At 43.0% G+C, this 4604-nt stretch overlaps 1 long non-coding RNA gene across 1 annotated transcript; it reads right to left on the bottom strand.

Annotated features, from left to right (window-relative positions):
* Positions 1 to 707: 707 nt before the first annotated feature.
* On the bottom strand, positions 708 to 1712 carry LOC111738105. Its single transcript, XR_002779695.1, has 2 exons — positions 1302 to 1712; positions 708 to 1079 (listed from the first exon to the last, which is right to left on the bottom strand). It is a non-coding gene; the product is annotated as an uncharacterized LOC111738105 (long non-coding RNA).
* Between the last annotated feature and the right edge of the window lie 2892 nt (positions 1713 to 4604).

Below are 4604 nucleotides of genomic sequence, written 5' to 3'. Positions count from 1 at the left end.
AAAAAAGATCAAAAGCCTTTAGATCATTAACGACACAATCACATGTTGTGTTCCTGTTCCACGTGAGGCAGTTAATACAATGATTTAGTTCATTGACTACGCCGCGAGACGGCCTGTGTTCCAAGCCCAATTCCATCACTGGCTGTATGAACTTGAGCAAGTTGCTAACCTCTCTGTGCCTTAGTTTCCATGTCAGTAATTTTGAGATAATTACTTTACATAATTGTTATGATTAAATAATTTCATAGGCGCGAACATTTAGAAAAGAGCCTGCATTTTAGTAAGTGCCATATAAGTTTAGGTTGTTATTATGGCTAAACATATTGGGTGCTCATTCTCTAGCTTGGCTATTCTGGAGAAGGATAATAAAGGGAACAGTGGCTAGATTCTGTTCATTCAAGAGGCTTTGAGGTTTTGAGGGTATTTTAATGACTTTGCTGATTAGTGAAAAAAAGAATTGATCAGCAGGCCAAATTCTTTCAGTCTTGGCCCAGGTGCAGATTCGATTATAACTGAGGTTTAAATCATAAGTTCTGGCTGCCCCAGGAAGCACAGGTGGTCCTCAGTGCCTGGCCCTTGGGCCCATGCTAATTTGCATGCCTGCATGCAAGTCAACAAAATAGAACAAGTCAAAGCAATGAGTACGGCAAGAGAAAGTCAGGACTTTTCTTTCCCTCCCTTGCGTCTAACAGAATAGAGTCTTTTAATGGAGTAAATGCATTTAGTCATTTATTACTTTAGGAGATGTTTAGGAGAACCACTAACATTAAAAAATAGATGCCACATCCCCGAGCCATGGAAATTCCTTTGACAAACTCAAGCTATAACAGGAAGGCAGTTTTGACATTTAAAGCAGTGGCTGGAATTTTTAAATACATGGATACTTTTATGAAACAATATACTAGCTATCAAATCATATGCCCGGCTTCTATGAGACTGAAAGAGATATTTTCCTCGTGAAAGAGATATTTTCCTCGTATCGCCATTTCCCACTTCTGGAATACTATTTCATGGCTGGGCAGAGGCGAGTGAGCCTTCTCCTGCTGGAGAGCCCTTCCACTCCAGCCAGTCTTCTGCTTCTGGTACGAAAAAAGCCAAGATAATTACGATGGGTAAGAGCAGTTCCTCCTCTCCCTCCTTTAAATCTGTGGCATTCATGCCACGCCAACCCAGCATCAGAACCCAGGCACTGAGCTTGTCCTGCCTAAGAGAGCGCCCCACAGGACAGTGTGTCTGGTTTGTCACAAAATTATGCACCATTTGCACTGTTTGCAGTGCTGCTCGAATTCATAAATACAAACCCTCTTTAGATGGGATCCAAGGTCTTCCTGTCACAGACAGAGAAGTGAAGACATATACGTTTGCTAATATCTGCTTCCCCAGCCAGCACGTCTCAACCTGAGTTCCAGCTGGGTAGCTCCACGGCCTCAGTGGGCTGTAAGGGCGTTCATTTTTGTTAATTTTGCAGCCGACAGTTTCTTCACTGGTTTAAGCGGCCTGCGGACGGTGATTTGTTAGTTCTCATTAGAAAGGAAAAGGTGTAGTCCTGCACTCCGTGGCTTTCATAAATCACATTTTCAGGTGGCTTTAGCTGGCTGGAACATTTCTGAGCACAGGGCCCGACATGAATAATCCCAAGGATGTGACACTGTGTCGGCAGCAGCACTTGAAGCACTTCTACGATCCCATCTGTGATTCACCGAACATTCGTGCTGAGGCACAGACAAAGGTGAATTAGTTCCAGACAAAAATGCATCACTGCTCTATTGAATAGTCAATTATTAAACACATAATGGAATCTGTGGTTAGCAAGGCATGCTGAAGATGTGCCATGTTTGCACAATTTTTAACAGGCTGGCTTGTAGTTTTGAAAAGTAAAACAATTCAGTGGTATTTCAGGTAAACTTGGAAACACACATATTTCCTTAGTGGTAAGCGTGGAATTTCTGTTCATTATTCACATTTTCTTCCATTTCTTCCTTTTGTTAGACCTTGAGGCAGTCAACTCTTGAAACTCAGCAGTCAGCCATTCTGGAGGGACTGAATAGGAGTGGATTGTCCAAAGGGGTACACCATCCAACAGTCTTTATAATTTTAATTTGTTTTGGCCCTTATTAAACTTATGTGTGAATATGGATGTGTGTGTTTTGAAATTCATAGGGCTTCAAGGAAAATAGTGCATCATGGAGTTTGCCTTTCTACCCTGTATCCTGGTCTCAAAGTCTCAAGTGGATGCAAAGCACCATAAGGTGTTCTCTTCAGTCTAGGCTGGCTCCCACAATGCCTGAGGTTGTCCCGCATCGCGAGAACCTATTCGGTGGTTTGGATTCAGAGCACTGCCGTTGTAGCCAGAGAGGAATGGCCAAGGACAAGGCCAGATACAGGTGCTTCCCTGAAACCAGTCAGGAATCAGTCAGTGCCAGTTGCTCTAGGTTATGGCACAAGTTATGTATCTTTGAGCAAACCATATCCTCTCCCTGGTTTTACTTATCTATAAAATGGGTGGGATGATTTTTTTTTTTAATGATGATTTAAAACATCTTTGCTTGTTCATATGCACATTGAAATCAGATGCCAAATTTTGGGTGTATGTGTGGTTTATTAAATAGTCTTAACTTACTTGGGATATAAACATGAGATGATTTCATCTTTCTCTAATGATTGCCTTCAGCTGGATGTATCAACTCCTTTCTATCCTGGGCAGCATCTTGGGCCAATTCCATCACTCTTCTGTCACTTTCAGTTATTAGAATTTGAGTCCAGTTTACACCCCATTTAGATCTTTCCTCCCCCAGTAAAGACTTTAGCCATGTACTAAGGTCTGGAAGTTTGTGTCTAACCCCAAAGGTGATGGTGTTAGTAGGCGATGGTGCTTTGGGAAGTGTCATCTCCCCTCAAATTCCTGGGGTGGGGTAGGTTTCCCTGGCTCTAATTGCTTTGGGTTCACTTTAGAATGTAGGGTACATGGTGACTCTGTTCCCCTAGCCTTGGGCTTTGCTACCAATCCTAGAACCACTGGAAAAATCCATACTCAGCATTTTGTTACTAGTATATGTAGTTGTTTTCTAGATTCCAGCAGATCTTCACAGGGTCATACTACTAAAATAAGATTAAAAGCTATTGAAATATATGATATCTAAGGGAGTTCTGGTACAGTTTATGATTTTAGTTGGAACAGAAGTGTGCTTGTGTTTCAACATTAATCGAGAAGGTTGGTAAGACGTAGCTACTTTTCCTGTACCGGTTCCTGTGGCAGAGACTTAGGTTGGGTGACTATGAAATTCTGTAAGAAAATTCTGAAAGTAGGCCCCACATGAAGGGGAGACCATATCTCTGAGTAAGGGCTGGGTATCTATAGTCAGGGAGACCATGGCAAATGCCCGCATTCCCCCTACTTCAAAACCCCATAGAAAGAGGTTAGGCAGGAAGTGCCTCCATGAAGATGGGTTCCATAGTAGGCTTGAGAGATGGTGCTGTGGGTCCTGCTACATGGGGGGAGACCAGGAAACAGAAGAAGGCACCCCGAGGCAGACTCTACACAGAAGTAGCAGCAGTAATGTCCCATGAAGTGAATTGTTTCCAGTCTTGTCACTTCTTGCTTACTTACCCTGGAATATTTAATGAAGCCTAGAACAGGGGCCTATTTTTCACCTTGGCTCTACCTCGAGGCACGAGAGAAGGGCCTTTGCATCTGAATGGTCCGTTCTCTTCTCTCATCTCTATACATTTCCCCTCAACACTAGTGTGAGGGCAGCAGCCCTGCTTAGTTCAAAATTCTTAATTAGGGTAGGCTAGGCTATATTGTGGTGAGATCCTCAGACCTCAGTGGCTTAGCACAATCAGAGTTCATTTTTCACTTAGATAAAGTCTGATATAGGTCAGCAAGAGCTAGCCTCCATCTGGAGACTCAGGACCCCAGACTCCCTCCATTCTGGGATGCCACCATCTTAACACATGTCCTCTAAGATGGCGGAGGAAGAGAGGGATGGAGCAGATCTCTTCATGAGTCAACCTTAGATGCCCTGGGCTTTAATTTCCTTAATGAACGCTGCATTTCTTCACAGGTACCCTAGACATTTATCATGTGCAAGGTCTATTTCTATCTCTGCAATTGATTATTATAATGTACTTGCCCAATAATGTTACAATGAGTTAGAACCTAACTTGCTTGAGCCCCACTAGATCTGTTAATAGCACCGTGCATTTATATAACCCTTTTATTTTCAAAGAGCTTTTAGATTTATCATCTCATTTTGCTCCTTCAATATCTTTCTGAAACGTAAAAGCCCACATCCTCCACTCACTGTTCGATTAATACAGCCAGGTTCAGGAGGGCTCTATGCTTTACCTGTGCCCCACAGGTGCGGCCGACCCATCCAATAGTCCAATGACAGTGAACTAGGGTGTCCACAGATGGATGGAGCCCCCATGTCCCTTGTGGATCCTCTCTCTCTTTCCTCTCTCCCACTTCCTGTCCAGGCTACCCCAAAGTCTCTTTCTTTACCACCTATCTAAAATCTGTCCTTTTTCATTTACTGGCACCACCTTAGGTCTGGCAGAGACCTAAGTATCCAATTTAATAACATAATAATAATTCAGTCAAT

Source organism: Pteropus vampyrus, unplaced genomic scaffold, assembly GCF_000151845.1.
Source record: "Pteropus vampyrus isolate Shadow unplaced genomic scaffold, Pvam_2.0 Scaffold35, whole genome shotgun sequence".
In the NCBI taxonomy this organism is placed as follows: domain Eukaryota; kingdom Metazoa; phylum Chordata; class Mammalia; order Chiroptera; family Pteropodidae; genus Pteropus; species Pteropus vampyrus.
Note: the sequence above shows the minus strand (reverse complement) of the source record. Positions and strands in the feature narration are given on the sequence as shown.